This window comes from Homalodisca vitripennis, unplaced genomic scaffold, assembly GCF_021130785.1.
Source record: "Homalodisca vitripennis isolate AUS2020 unplaced genomic scaffold, UT_GWSS_2.1 ScUCBcl_2032;HRSCAF=6388, whole genome shotgun sequence".
Classification (NCBI taxonomy): Eukaryota; Metazoa; Arthropoda; class Insecta; order Hemiptera; family Cicadellidae; genus Homalodisca; species Homalodisca vitripennis.
The window spans coordinates 20,121-37,615 of NW_025778195.1; the positions used below are offsets into that span (position 1 = coordinate 20,121).

The following is a 17,495-nucleotide window of genomic DNA, read 5'->3' on the forward strand; positions in this document are numbered from 1 at the left end:
ATACTTATTTCAAGTGAGCATTTCTTTGCAAAATCCTACAAACAAGACAGTCTGTACGTTTCGTATTGTTTGATTAAAACAACTACTGATAAAATGTTGTTGGTGGGTTAGTAAAAAAATACTGGGATAATATATGTCCCAGGACTTTTCTAGGACCACACTTCAGTATAATTAAATTAACCGTATCGTATATAAGACAAGGTAGAGGTGTGTCACACCACGTGTCGCGTAATGGGCTTCAGTAAGATTGCATGCACATACCAAATCTGTAGTCATTTCATTCTCTAGATTTCCTTCGGACCAATATATGGCCAGGCAATCATATAGAATAGAAACTTAACTCCGGCTAACAATTAAAGAACTTGTGTCAGCGAACTAAGTGCTAGACTTCAATGACGCTATTCCCCAATGACGCTAGGACCAATTCCGTAGTTGGATTACCACAGAACCCATTCTTGTCTATGTCTGGAGTTTCATGCACAATTTTAAACCTGCAGATGATATTTATAGGTATACCTTGCCACATGATTTCAATGATTATTTGTTCATTAAATTTAATATCAGTGTTTAAATAATACAAGGTCAGGAGGTGTAGGGAGGTTACCACAACGCAAGAGTGCGCTAAAACCAGATCCTGTCACCGACTTTAACATTCACTTTCACTTTAATGCTTTTCTTTTTATAGTATGAATCATCTATATTTGTTAATGTCACATGTTAAGATCTGTAATGGTTGTACTCAGCTGATTTACAAATTGTATTTATTCTGCAATTCTTCGTTACCATAATGGTTACCTATAGGACCAACGTACAAATATTTGCTAACGCTCAGCAAGTTCCATGGAGTGACATAAACCCTCAGTCTTGCTAATATATAAATATATATATATATAAATGAAGCTTCGTGTACAATTTCAAGTCTATAGATCAGTTCATTTTAGAGACATCGCATTGTGCATACAGATAATAAGATACACAGACAGACAGACCAGAAATGTTTCAGCTCCACTGGTTATAGGCCTCACTAACGCTCAGCCAATAAACTAAACTTAGTTAACGCTTAACGCTATTTTCATGTAAAGTTTGGGAAATTATTATTTAAAACGTTACAGTTGAATATATGAACCTCTTTATTTTTTTTCTAAGGTAAACATGCTAAAACCGTAATGCTAAAAATATTTCCAGATATCTTTCTAAAAATTGACTGTTGACCATTACAAAAGGAAATAATGGGTAATGTAATAGCGGTTTAATGATAATATATAGATAAAACTTTAAATATTTAAAATAACAATGCGTTTTTAAACAATTAAAATGTACACACTTCTATAAAACATTGTCTGTCATGCAGCTATTTTGAATATTGATGTCAGGTTTAAGTTAGATGGAGGTTTGGGTTAGCTCAGGACCTTCAAGTAATTATTGTAAATAGCACTGGAATTTAAGTTTATATTTGATAAAATCTTGTGTGAGTGAACCAATAATGAAAAGTATTACAATTAAAAAGTAATTCTTCAAAAGTAAGAGAACCCTATTTGAAAATTTGGCGTTATGCTGCATGTGTGATAAATGAGAATTCACCATAACAATATCACATTTCCTTGATCTGAGTAGTTGTCTGAGGTTATAGTCATAGTCAGATAGGGAGAATGTTCATGAGTAGTATCTGACCTAAATACAGAATAAGATTCTCGTATGATACGTGGTATATAGGTAAAGGTAAGTATGTAGCTTCAAAATGAGTAAATCGTTTTAAAATGGTTTCAGTGAAAATGTTTTAATTAATTTGTATTTAAATATAGTAAAAAGGATTTAGTTTTTGTTCGTCTTTCGTTTTGCAAAAAGAATTGCGAAAATTCTACATACAATCTGACAAACTTGTTAGTTGCTATATTCATATTCATTTGTTTTTCAAAATATTTCTATTCGTTTAAACATTTGTTGAGTTTAAGTTCTGTTTAAATTTATTCTTTGAAAGTTCAAAAGTTAAGTTTAGAAAAATTTAAATATATATATATATAATGAAATATGTTCAATTAATATTTTTCACTGAATAATTCAGAGATCATTATGCTGAACCCTTTGAATTACTTTCTAGATATGGAACGTATGACAAATAATGTCATAGCGTAAGTATTGAAATATGTTAATGTGCTTGACATATAATGTAAGCTGTACTGTTTAGAATTCAACCTCACTACACAAACTTATATATATATATATATAAGGCTTATGTACTTCCCTTGTATTTGGCAGGAATTGCGCGCAAAACTGCGGATAAGTGCTAGGATACAGCGAATCGTACATAAAAATTAATTTTAACTTATGATTATGAATCAAGAAAGGTTCAAACAAACTCAAAATTGGCATATTCTATGTTTAACCCACATACATATATCCAGAGTTTAACCTTTCATTCTATGGATGTAAACTGTTTTAAATAAAATACTAACTGTCGAAGAGACTTAATCATATTTTTTTGTTTAATTTTGACAATAGTCTCTGTTTAGCAATTTAAGGATATAGGTAGTTAGTGTATACATTTAAAGAACGAACTAATTAAGGTTGTATTGCTCTGCGAAGCAATTTTATTAATATTTAATAACAAATGTAACCAAATTCAAGGTTACACAAATAATACCAAAGCGACTACTGAAATATTAGTAACTAGAGTGATTCATTCCATAACATTTTGTATAAATTCGAGTAACACAGCTTCTGCTATATAAAGAGGTGACTCCTCTCAAAGTTGTCATTGCAAAACACATTGTGATATATTTCAGCGCCTTCGTTCTTATGTGTCAACAAATGCGTGCAAATAAGCTTTCTAGATGTATCAAGGCATTGAAGGGTCGCATTAACATGGCAATGAGTTAAAGTTCGAGTGATTTCTCTCAATATAATAACACTTATTAAATTAAAAAACAAAATCATAAAAATGTAAAACATACACTTTTGATATGGGCTTTCACTAAACTTATTTAAAAAAAAAACTTATATTAATAGCAATGTATAATAATATACAAACTACAGTAAACCGTAGAATGCATTATTGTACGGGCGATAGAATTGTATCAATTTATACATTGTTATAACTAAGTTGATTTACTGATCTGGTGAGTTGTATTTTTAAAAAACCCTTTTTAATTTTACAATTTGTATTCATTCCTTTTATTAGAATAAAAATTTTACTAACTGCGTTACTTTATTGAATTAGTATTATTTATTGATTTAGGATTATTTACTAACTATTCAATAATGAATTTGTCATTAACTTATTTTACTTTATAAGAAATACATTGGAATGCTAATTTAAAATGTTATTGTACTAAAATTTGGTTTATACTTGGTTTATACTGGCCATATTTATGATTTTTTAAACTAACGTTCAATATAGATTAGGATATACTGATGGTATCACTTGATAATAAAAATGAAATGTTTGAATATACTATCAACAAAATAAAATAATCTTTTTCAACATTCCTTTTATTTTAACAAATTTTTGTTTACTAGTCTTAACTGAAAAATGCATAAGTTACATTGGTATCCTTCGATGTCATTTATGTACGGAGAGTAAACCCATTGACGTCATGCGGTATATAAATGAATCTGTCTCGAATCGAAGACCCATTTAATATCTGTTGAACGTTTACCATAAGCAGTGTAAAAGTATTAACAATTTTCTAATTACACTGTTTGTCTAAGATGTATGTATTTAGAGGACGAGGTCATAAATTTCATTCTCCGACTTAACTCTGCCTATGATCTCATATTTCCATCACTTGGAACGTATTCATCAAATTCCATTTAAACATAAAATTACAGAAGGAGAGGTTAAACTGTAAGTAGAAAATAAAATATAGATGTAAACTGAAAATTTTGATTTATTTGGTCAAAGTAACTCTACACAAAGATCCAATCAGGTTGAGGTGTAGTCCGGGAGAGCTAGCATCGTGTTGTCCGTATCCAGATCGTGTCCGTGTACAGAAGCCGGGTCATATCCGTGATGTACTAGCCGTCCATCTGCTGCAACATAATATTATTGGTGTTATGAAGTGTATTTAGTAACTGATAAATAATATTAAATAAACGAAAATAATCCGAAAATGTGTGAATAATTTCTAAGATTTCAGTATTATAAGGTGTTAAAGAATTACTCTAATTGATTACTGATAAGTTACAGTTTCTACATGTACAAACATTTACGTTATTTTCAAGTTTCAATAATTCCTTAATAATAATCGTGTAACAATTAGCACTTATAAAAATATATGTTTAGTTAAATAATCTGCTATTTATTACACTTGATGTGTCAAAACATAAATAAGGTTAAAGATTGTAATAATAAGTAATATATTTGTAACGAAGTATAAATTATCATAACATTGTTATAACGTAGCTTAAAGCATTATTCCTTAACTAGTGAAATAAAATCTGGAGTAAAAACTATAGTCAACAGTTAGTTTTTATGGAATATTTATAATAATATCGGAAGTCAACTATCCTCAAGTCTATTACAAACCCTTTTCTCTTTTGATAGAAGATCACATTAATTTAATGTTTTGGAGATAATTATTTAAAGAAACATAGATTATTATCATATTGTATGAATCTAATTAGTGCATAAAACAGTTTTAACTTGTTTTGGTAATATAAGGCCATAAAATGTTAAAAGCATTAAAGAATGTTTCTAAATTAAATTCTTTAAGATAAATTCTCTAGGCTCCATACCTAAAGGAAGGTCTAGTAGTAGCCGACGACGGCCATGTTGACGCTGGTCCTTTCCTTGCCCATGTTAAATAAGAGTCGGATGTTTCGTTGGGGAAATATCTGATACTAGAGCAGACAGAGCGGACATTTATATACAGACCACGTGACCTTGGCCGACCAATGAAATCGAGCTGATTAAGTCAGCCGGCCGTTCAAAGTAAGGAGGTTTCGTTATTACAGTTATGATTTTGTAAGTAATTAAGTTTGTAATTTAAAACCAAAAATAACACTATTGGCAAAAGGTAGGAAGGTTGTAATATTATCACACCGACCGTTCAAAGTAAGGAGGTTTCGTTATTACAATTATGATTTTATATGTAATTAAGTTTGTAATTTAAAACCAAAAATAACACTATTGGCAAAAGGTAGGAAGGTTGTAATATTATCACACCGACAGTTCAAAGTAAAGAGGTTTCGTTATTACAATTATGATTTTATATGTAATTAAGTTTGTAATTTAAAACCAAAAATACAACTATTGGCAAAAGGTAGGAAGGTTGTAATATTATCACACCGACAGTTCAAAGTAAGGAGGTTTCGTTATTACAATTATGATTTTATATGTAATTAAGTTTGTAATTTAAAACCAAAAATAACACTATTGGCAAAAGGTAGGAAGGTTGTAATATTATCAACCCCTAAAATGTAAATGGACAGGTTATGTATATTAACTAGTACGGGATATAATCTAGAAGAGCAGTACAGTACATATAAAATTAGTGACCAAAAAAGTTAGGCAGATTGTAAAATCAGTGCTGTAGATAAAAAATGTTGATGCTTTCCACCAAAATTAAATTTTAATTGAAGGATTACATTTGTAATGTGTTTCAATGTTTTATTATGCTTTTAATTATATTTTCTTTAACTACTACCCTATTTATATATTTAAGTTTAAACTTTATCACGCAATTCTACGAATTGAGTAAACCATTTGAGAACTTCACTTGATATTAATATTTGCCAAGCATAAAATGTTTTAAACTTTATCCCTTTACTTTTAATTAACATATTTGAATGGTATTAAAAATTATTAGTCTTATGATAAAGTTTCTTGGTATCAGCGATTTAAATAATATTTGATTTGAAAATATATTATGAAATAATTTTGAATCCGAATGCATGATCCTGTGCATAAGTATATGTGCAAGCGTGTCATCTATGTATGCACTTTAATTGGGAAAGAGTTCTTGTACAAAGGTACGTGGCTGCTACTTATCGGTAAACTACTCCTCGTTATAAAACACACAACTGTAACAATTAAAGCCTACATTATGATGGAATGAAAATAAACTTAGTTTGTGAAATAAAAATAAAGTGAAATGTCATAAAAAATCAGTAATTGAATAGTTAAGTGCAATTTGGTGATGAGAATAATTTGTTATAAGCAATTATTGTCTATGTATGAAAATGGTAATTTGTGAAAATATCCAGAAAAATTCGGTTATAAAAATATTATATTTCTCTTAAAACAAAGAGAAAGGATTTTCACTGAAATTTCCAGATCTTTTTAATTTGGTCATCTTGTTATAATTAGGTTTTAGTGGACCTGCAAATGACGAAATTGTCGACCTACGCGTAATTGTTAAATAAATATTTTACTGAATACTCGACATGTTTGGTCACATTTAAATAGTTTAAACCCTGTAATGGCGTTACGTTTGTTAGGACTTATCCACCAATATGTCGCGTCATCTAGACAAACTTAATGTGTTGGTTCCCACACCAGTACGCAGCCTCATGAGCTCCAAAACATGTTTAGTATCATCTAAAGGTTCTAACACAAGCAAAAAATCCAAACTTTACAGTGTGTACTAGTGTAAGTGACCCTGCAAACCAAGCTCCCAGAACAGTGTTGTCAAACTTTTTTCTCAAAAAGTTCAGTATTAATCCTAGTTTGATATAGGTCATAGCATATTTATGCCAAATTGTTGGGAGGAAACGTTCAATAATAGGAATATGGGACCAGACCATTCCTTGATTTATTGATGCCTTAGTAGCACTTCACCTCTTTGATTTTGTTTTATTAAATTTGTGTGTTCAATTTGCTATCAACATAGTAATAAAATCACTATGTATAAAATTTTGTAAATAACCACCAACTTCTGTCATACTAATTACTGAAAATGGATTTTGAAATGGGCCTGGTGATCTGTTCCCTTGGATCAAATTTGTTAATTAATAACTACAAGTATATTACTGTGTAAACATGTGTACCAAGGTTAGCAAAACTCGTGCAAAATATTCGAGTATTTTATGTCTTTACATGCAGGCAGAAAAGCACTGAAATATTTCGCTCCAAGTTGAATGTTACGTTACGCTCTGTTCGTAAAAAAGAACTTTCAGAATTTGGTAAAAAATAATTGTTATGTTTTTTCAAATATGTTTAGCATTTAATAATAGATAGTAGTGTTCTGAAAATTAATCTGGCACAAGTAGGCTATTAGGCCACACGGACACATTAAGGGGTGCAATCAGTTTTGTTGGAGTTTAAAAACAACAACAAATTTTGGCCATAGTTATTTAAGATAAATTTTCTAAAGACAAGAGAAAGGACAAAAATCCTAGTTTGGTGCAGCTTAAATTGTAGGTATTCGAGAGAAAATTTCAGGACATTCTATAATCAGGCTCAGAAAAGAACTATTTAAGATAAGAATATAAAAGATAACCGGAGGAAGCGAGATTTTTTAAATGACAAACATATTTAACTTCCTGAGAGAAAGTTGTTAAAAAACGTATAATTTTCTTCAATTATATTTCATTAAAAAATGAAACAGCCATAAATCATAAATGGTTAAATAATATTACTCCATGAAATTATACATCATGTAAATAATGTAAAATTTCACATTTTTAAGTTAGTCTTTTTTATTTGGGTCTGGTTACAAAACACCAAACTTTTCTGCTTAAATGCCTGTAAATCCTCCCGGAGTGATTAAATTGATTTTTTCTTCTTTTACGTCAGTATGAAAGGGATTTTTTATCTTAAAGGGGCGTGACTTCCAAATTGTAAGTAATTATAGCTACAACCATCTTAGTAGTAACAATGGAAACTTAAGAATCAATTGAAATCTCATTAAATTTAAAATAGAAATAGATAACTATGTATCTCATCTTTGTTCACCAGAAATGCTTCGCTCTCCTACGACTTGACTGCAATCTACTGGCATTTGTGACATATGTTGATTCAGCAGTAGTTCCGAACAAAGGAATATATTTCAAGGATCTCTAGATTGCTTACAATATTTCTTAGAGGAACATCACTAAATATGTGCAGATACGCGATTAGCAAATAGTAGACTTTATGTTTATAAATTTACTGCAATTTACGGTGTCAACGCTGTTAAGTTGCGACACAATTCATTATTATTGTTTCAGTATTGCCTGGTTCGTATTAGTACATCACTGTATAAACCGTTCCTTCAGACAAATTTCTTAGAAAGCAGCTAGACTATAAAGTTAATAAGGAAAGATGAAATAAGGAAAATGAGCACTTCATACTGTATAACCTTAATAATAGTGCATACAAAGGAATCTAATATGCTTAAGCATTCAACTTTTATATTGTTCTGTTTTTATACTTTTTTATTATTGATTTAACAATAAGAAATTCTATGATGGATATAAATTAAAACCATTATTATTAACTGATAATGATATTTAGCAAAACTTATAATCAATGTGACACTAGAATCTGAGTTTATATAGTGAAACATTTTACATTTGAAACGAATTCATAATTATTAGGCAGTTTCAAATTTTGGCCTTTTGTTAAAGCGGGGTCTAGATGCGGTACGCCAACTAACTAGAGCGTCCGTCATCAATAGAAATGAACCAAAATATAATGCTTTAATAATGGCATCATAATCTTTCCTTCACTTCTTCACTCCATGTTCATTGACTATTTGGATACAGCTATTTTTCCATATTGGTCAATGGCATATTTTTCAATACATGTCCCTTTTTAACAAAAATTTTACGATTCACATGCTAATTCGTTTTAGATTAATAACGTTAATATCACACAGGTCAAGTGATAAAACCACTTGACTTAGTCTGGTGATGTGGTCAGCTCAACCTCTGATTGCGTGAGGTCACGTGGTTTACCGCCAGCAGTATATAACCCGCATCTCTGCCTGCTCCAGTATCAGATATTTCCCCCGAGAAACATCCGACTCTTACTAACATGGGCAAGGAAAGGACCAGCGTCAACATGGCCGTCGTCGGCTACTACTAGACTTTCCTTCAGGTAAAAAAAATATACGCGAGTGATATCATTAAATGTATTTAACATTTTTAACTTCCAGTAAAGTGTTACAAATATAGAGTAGAAATGTGTATGTGAATGTCCTACATACAGCATTAACAGTACTGCAAAACACAGAAATAAACATTTCTATTATAATACATATGTGATGCCTATTGTTTTTATTGATGTTGTAAAATATTCTAACAAAATGTTCAAACTTCATATTTTTAATTTATGATTTGATTAAAGTAAATATCATATAAGTGATAGTAAAAGTTAATGTTTTGATGTTAACAGGTAGTTTATGATATAGGGTCTCATTCCTTATCAACTAAATACAAACTTTATTACGCTTAATTTTGATCATTTTACCAAATAAATTCATAGTCCCAAGATGTAGTACTTCTTAATAGAACATTTAAAATTAAAAAAATATATATATATTATACATCGGTATTTGGTATATAGTAATCGAATATTTACAACCAGTAAAAACAATGGTATATGTAAAGTGAGACTATGCATTATTATAGTTTAAAACTAAATTGGTATTATACTTTTTCAAACGATTCACTAGTTAATTGCTTCCAGTGCACTTTAGTTATTTCCTAAGTATATTAGTTTGTATTTCTCATAATGGCAGCTTTTTGAAAGAAAAAACGACAATATTATAACATAACAAACATATTGTTACAGAGCAAGTTCAATAATGTGTATTACTAAACCTTACAATATAACACTTGCATCAACAAATAGTAGCCTAAGAAAGTAATTAATTTTTCAATAGTCGATAGTATAATTATTTGAATTATATAAATAATGTATGATATCAGTGCAATTCAACATCAATATAAAGTTTTACGATTCAATAGCTTAGCACCATCACCTTATAAAAATAATATAGACTACCCATATGGTACGTCTTTTTTATAATAAAATTTAGTTCAAAAGAATGTTTGAATCCCTTCATGAACCTAGACTAAGCAAAAAGATTATGAGTCACTATTTAGACGATTTCATGAAATAATATGGTACAATAAACTATCGTAAATCTGTAATAGTTATGATAATATCATATACATCTTAAATCATTGAGCTTGTTCATATTACAAACATCAAATAATAATGATAGAATCTTTCATGTGGTATTGGATAGTATATTATTAATTATAGAAAATAAAGAGACTCGAAATAAAATTTGTATAATATTTGGTAATAATACGAGTATAAGAAAATACGAGCATTTAAATTTGTTAGATCTTCTAAGTGTGATTAATGCATTGAGTTACATATCCTTTGTTTTAATTTGAGACTTTTGTTTAATCAGTATTACTCTAGGTAGCCTACGATATAAGTTCAATGATAATCCTTCAATAACTTGTAATATTACTGACTTCACTAAAACATACAACAAGTGACACAAAAAAATGTTGTTGCGGCGGTGACTACATGATGACTACATGAGCTAGACAGATGTAGTGAACATGTTTAGGTAGAAGAGCTGGATTTTTGTGTATAAATTAAATACTAATATGAATTTTAAATGGTTGCGCTCTGACAAGTTATCCTTCATATTTGGACCGTATGATAATAATACACTTTGTATATGTTGCAGCAGATGGACGGCTAGTACAACATGAATATGACCCGGCTCTGTACACGGACATGCTCTGGACACGGACAACGCGATGGATTACAACCTCATACAACTCAACCTGATTCCAACTCAATCTGATTACAACTCCACCTGTTTTTCACGGCTAAAATAGAAAAAAATAAATAAAAATTTTCAGTCTATGATTGTTTTTTTTTCTAATTCCATTGATAATGCAAATTATTATAAGTATCAAATAATGAAAATATTAATTCTTGGACAAAGAACATGTAATTTAAGTCGGTCTCTAAGAAAATAACATATTAAATAAAAGATAAAGAGTGCAATATGTAAGAGTGCAAATTGTTCACATAACTAAGGGTAAATAGAAAACTTTTGAAGAGTATATACATATATATATATATATATATATATATATATATATATATATATATATATACTGCGTAAAGTGGCATTTACATTAATTAGATGTGACTATAAAACTTTATACCGAAATACCACCAAAAACAATTTTTTTAAAGTTAGGCTTTTTAAATAAAAACAAATTATTGCAAAGACAAGGAATACGTTTTACAGCTGTTCGAGTCACAGAACGCAACTTGTCACTTTGTGACCATTGTTTTGTATTTTCATGAATAATATCAGGTGATGTGGTGATGCATATAGTAATGACAAATTGTATTATCTAGCAATTATGATAGATAGCAGCAGTGACGGGTTCAAACAAATAAGTTTACTTTACTTTTACTTAATGAACAAACTGGGAATGCGTAACATGATAACATGATTTAAAGAAACGTTCGCACCGTGACTACAATTTCAGGGAAGACGTAGGTTTGTTTACACAATGTCTCAAAAGCCGTTTGACGTACTGTGAAGAGATGTAGCTCCAATGTAGGTCTGTTGAAGAGAAAGACAGAAGCAGATATTCAGATTTTCACTCTACTCCTTATATCCTAAGTGGAATACAAACGCAGATGTAGACGTTTTTTGACTGTATCAGGCTTTTCAGTATGTAAATTTAGCACCAAAGATTATACTGCCGAAACAATTATTCTTTCAAGATTAAAAGTACATATTCGTTGGTTTGATGCTGTTCACATGTACATGCGATTCAACATAATTAAAGAGTTATTTTAAAAAACTGATTCAAACAACAAGGAATTTATCATTTATAGCCAAATCCTAAATCTCATTTTGCTCATCTCAAAAATAAGAGATCCTTATTTCTTTGTTATAAATAAAAATGAGGGCAAATAACCGAATGAGACGAACCTTGTGCATAAACCTACTTAAAATCTAATACATTTAAAGAAATGTTATACCGCACACAATTTAATTTAAAGTCTAGGCTTTCATATAACCTGACTATAAAACGGCATTCCTTTTTTTAAACTGTATCTCATTTACAAAATTTACAAATACTGTACATAAGAGCTGCTGGGAAATTTGATCTTTATTTAAAACTATACATTGTTTATCATACATAAAAAAGCAAAGTCAAATTTGGTATCATAAATATAATTAATATTAAAAAGCACAACACTTGAAATAGAAGCCACTTGCAATGTAGTTCAACCTCTGATCCTCTTAACACTGAAACATTTGTACGTAACATATGTCTACGTTCGTTTTAAAAATATCATAAGACCATAGTATTTAATCATATGTACTTTACTAAAATATAAACAGTTCTCTACTTTAAAAATTCTCCAAATTGTTCTAAAACAGTTTAAGTGTAAGTTTTACGGAAATCGTTTGAGCTACTTAACCAAATACATGGAATGTAGCAGAGATATTCGATTTCATATTTAGATTATATTTATTGCTGTTTTACTCTGTAAATTCAGGGCCTCAAAACACTGCTTTTTAAACTTAAAGTTCAACTATTTTGATAACGATCAGGCGATTGGAATATTTTTCAGTCGCTAATACTTATCTCTGCAGGTTGTGTATAGCATTTAAAAAGAATATTCCTATTACGTCCTTATTATTCGGCAGAAACTAACGTACGAAGTTGTGGATAATCGGTAGTGCAGTTTTAATTCAATACATATTTATTATGTTTTCTCAAATGCATTTAATACTTTTATTATTTGATTATAGCCAACATACAAATTTTAAACTTTTACAAATTGTAAACATTTTATTTAATACCATACGTTGCAGATATTTTTCTAACATAAATACATATTTCTATTTTAGCACCTAGATACCAAATCATACTTTGGAGTGACATTCATTACTTGGATGAGCGTTATCGAACTGGAAAGTTTCATTTCTGTCTGCCTATCTGTCTTCTACATACGCTCAGAGATATTTCGAGAGTTAACTAACCTACAGATATAAAATTCTGCATGAAATTTCACTTTTATGTTGGTTACATCGGGTTTGATGACAGTGCATGCCATTCAATGGAATTTGGATCAACGTTACTGAAAATGTTTAGACTAATGGAAAATCATGCAACGACAAAATCGCAGAATGAACAAATTTGTAAACAGATTGAATACAATCATATGACATTTTAGCAATAGATGTAAGCTATAAGATCGTAAGATATCTACCTAATTTGAAATTTTTCATGTATTCTTAGCAAAGCCTTTTACACGACAAAAGTATTTTTTAATACTTTCAATGGTTTTGATTTTTGTTTTTTACATGATAAATCTGAAAAAAATAAAAATCTAAAAGTGCAAAGCTCTTCTTGAGATATCTAAAAATTTTTCTGAATTCCCAATGTTGATAAAAATAAACAATCCGAACAGTGCATAGTTATATTTGTGCGTTAACCAAAATTAAATTTATTGTTTGACAGGCTTTGAATAAGAAGCCATAGAAACAGTTTTCGGAGTTTTATTACACATAATAAATCATAAAGAATTAAAATGTAATAATTCAATTCAATCCCATCTCAAATCATCATCGCATTTTACGAAATTAAAAATGTTTCTCTCATAATTAGAACACGGGTTAATATTGGCCAAAACTTTGAGATAATCATCCCTGTTTACGAAATAACTAAATTTAATAGTTACAAAGGCAATAATACAAATTAATTAATCTCAATTATATTTTAAAAACTGTACTACCTGTGCTTTATGATTTTCAAAACATTTGATCGTACAAATCTAAGCCTTTTGAAAATGGTTTTTTATTTGTGTTTTTAATTAAATACATCAAAAAGGCAAATCCAGTATATACAAATTCCATACGTTTAACAATGTTAAGAACAGAAATTCTATCTTGATTCAATGTATATATTCTGAGTGAATTTTCATTTATTATGTATTATTTCGGATTGAAAAAATCACTCTCAAAAACCAACGCATAGTTGGAATCACTTCATTATTATTCGTGCAATTATAAAAGCATTTGTGTACTTATTACATACACAATGTTTACATAAATCGTTTTTTGACGACTATTTGCTAATATTTAGTAGGGTGAGGAAAGGTCAAGCATTATAAATTATAAACATAGAATAACAGCAAATTTTGATATATTAAAAAAAATGCCAATCAAGTTGAATTATATAGTCCGGGGGAGCTAGCATCGTATTTTGTCCGTGGCCAGAGCGTGTCCGTGTACAGAAGCCGGGTAAGTCTGTGTTGTACTAGCCATCTGAAAAACGTAAAAGTGTTTAAATTTAAGTTCTCAAATACATTTCACTATTGTAATGGAACATAATGTTAGAGTAAACCCATAAACATGCATTAATGGCCATTTTTCAAATCTAAGTCAAAATACTTATAACCAATATAAAAAAAAACTGCTGTGATTTACTTATAAGCAGTATTTTGCTTAATTATACAATTATGAATGAGATAATCTCAATGGTAGGATTTATTATTAAAACAGGCTTTAATTGTTTTGAAAGCAGGGGTTTCCGGACAAATGTTTTGTATCAGTGAACGATGGCAAATGTCCTGAAAAAATCCCAGTTCCTTTTTACAATCCTTCCATCGTCAAAAACAAACTTCAAACAAGAGAGCTTTATTTGTGTTACATTTATTTTGTTAAAGTATTATAGAAATTAATAAGGTAACTACTTCTGATATGTTTTCTAACTAAGATTAAAACTAAGAATTCCAAGATTAAGGTTTATATTATAGGAATATTATCCTGGACACCACAATTAATATCGTTTAAATGAGAATTTTAGATAAAACAATTATTTGCTTATCATTATCACTGTCGTCCTTTATTGATTGTATCGTTGCGTTTCTTGTTAGCTTACGTTTTAATTTCATACGTCTCAAGTTATATTTGAATTTTTATTTTGTTCAACAATATGTTTAAAACAATATTTTAATTGTTCCTATTCTTTAAATATATTATACTGTATATCCTGTGACTAATTTGAAAAATCATTTCTTTGAAAAATCCTACAAACAAGACAGTCTGTACGTTTTCGTATTGTTTGGTTAAAACAACTACTGATAAAATGTATTGGTGCATTATTGGATATACTTCATATATTTGATTGCAGGTTTTTCTATTAAATTTTAATTAATAGTGTACAAATAATACGTATAAACATCTTCTGTAAATTTACCTATATGTAATGTTCTAATATTTAATGTGTTATAAAATTCTTGTTTGGTCCTAATTAGCTATTTAATAAATATATTATAATATACTGCTCTTAAAAAATTTAGAAACACATTTATAGCTTTATGTAATCGATTTTATAAAAATGTAAATGGTGACACGAGTGTAGTAATCACTTATCAATCATTGAGGATACGGCCCACTAAGAGTTAATAGACAATTAATTTAAAATGCAAAATTGACCAGTTTGCAGATCAATTTATTGTAGCATAAAATATGAATGAGACTAATAAAAAACATGATCGCGTATAGTTTGTTATATTGTTTGAATAACTGAGCATTTAGAAATATTGCTTTTGGACTATATAAAAAATGTATTTACAGTTTTATAGATTGCTTAAAGTTTAGAGTCTTTTATATAGTTCTTATACTTATTTCAATTTTATATTTTAGTTTTATAAATAATCCACAAACATTATTTATAAAACTAAGACTTCTTTACTTATAAATTAGATTACTGATTGAAGCGGGAGAGCAATAGTGGGTTTTGGAAGAGAGTAAGAAAGTTCGTTTAGATTAAGAACCCTAATAATGCTGAGGAGTTCATGGCCCAGCATTCATAACAAAATAGTTTCAAATATTTAGCTATAAGAAAAAGTAGTGAATAGTTCTAATTAGTAACCTATAGTGATAAAGTAAGAACCTTTTATAGACTATTGACGCTATTATACAGTGTATGCTGTTCTAAAAAAATGCATTCTGTATTTGATATTTCAAATTTAAGAATGTAAAATATCCAACATTATAAGAGAAAACCGTATTTTTAATTACTACTCACTTTAAAAACCTTAATTTTGAACATGTTTACATATGATTTTGAAACATACCTGAAGAAAGGTCTAGTAGTAGCCGACGACGGCCATGTTGACGCTGGTCCTTTCCTTGCCCATGTTAGTAAGAGTCTGACGTTTCGCTGGGGAAATATCTGATACTACAACAGACCGAGAGGCGGGTTATATACTGATGACCGATTGACCACGACTCTGTCCAGACCAATCAGACTAGAGCATTCCATTGACTTATCCTTCGTACTGTGGTGTGACTGAGTTATCTCCACACCAAACTGTTTTCAACAGATGCAAATAAAAATAAACAAATTATATTTAAATATTCTAAATTTGTAGGAAGTGTATAGAAAATTATAAAATTAACTTTATTTTACCTTTTTAAATCACATAAAAACTAGGGCTGGTAAGTTAAATAATTAAGTATATTTTCTTAAATGCATTGTCTACGTAACCTTTATAAACCGATCAAAAAGCGGGCCGACTGGTCAAAGTGAGTTATTGTGATGAACCGTATAACTGATTGCTAAGAAACAAATACGCATCTTTGAAACTAATATCAAAATATAAATATGTATGGGTTCTTGCAATATTTATATGCATATAAAATGTATTTTTATATGTTTACAATACTTTTACCAGCATAGTATAATACAAATGTATACTACTTTGTTTCTAATTTTTTACTACGCTACTTCTAAATTGTCAAAAAATCTTTGCATGCAAAGAATTTAATCTTATGATAAATGCTAAGATAATATAACTAAGAACTATTACATACTGATGGCGAGAGAAAAGAAGAGACCTGGCCCGTGCCGGCGCACAGCTGTGTACTAGTGTGTTGCCGCGCTGTAATTTCAGGCGCTTCGCCCCACAGCCAACCCTGCGTATTTTTTATCCTAGCAATGGAACAGTGAAACAATAATGGAATTACGAAACAAGGCGCGGCAACATACTAGTAGTAGCGCCTGCAAATTTTCAGATAGGCCAGAATCCAGGTCTCTTCTTTTTCTCTCGCCATCGAAACATTTATTTGCTAAACATATTGAGTGATTATGTAAACGTTGGGAGATTATAATGTTATCCACTATCTATCTAAGTACGGCATCTCTACCAAAACAAAACTTAAAAAGGTTAAAAAACGCAGAATGATAGTGTATGTTACAATTTGTTTTTATAACTCCACGAGGAATTATAGGCATTTAAAGTAGGAAGTTTTAGTAATCTGACTCAAATAAAAATGGCTGCAGATACAAATTGTACAGATACACATGTACACAATTGATGCAGTATGTATATGTAAAGGAGTGACAAGCTATATTTGTTCATTTATGGCTTAAATTGCAAATGTTTAATAAAATATAATTCAATGATATTTTTTCATATTTTCTATAATTATATTCTCTAGGAAAATTAATTTGTATAAGTAAATAATAAGTAAGTGACTAAGTCTCTTCCTCCT

At 29.5% G+C, this 17,495-nt stretch overlaps 2 long non-coding RNA genes across 2 annotated transcripts; one reads left to right on the forward strand and one right to left on the reverse strand.

Moving 5' to 3' along the window:
• Nucleotides 1–3,869: 3,869 nt before the first annotated feature.
• LOC124371826 lies at nucleotides 3,870–16,172 on the reverse strand. The gene is made up of 2 exons (XR_006923277.1): nucleotides 16,076–16,172; nucleotides 3,870–4,026 (listed from the first exon to the last, which is right to left on the reverse strand). It is a non-coding gene; the product is annotated as an uncharacterized LOC124371826 (long non-coding RNA).
• On the forward strand, nucleotides 8,875–10,816 carry LOC124371825. The gene is made up of 2 exons (XR_006923276.1): nucleotides 8,875–9,019; nucleotides 10,635–10,816. It is a non-coding gene; the product is annotated as an uncharacterized LOC124371825 (long non-coding RNA).
• Nucleotides 16,173–17,495: the final 1,323 nt, after the last annotated feature.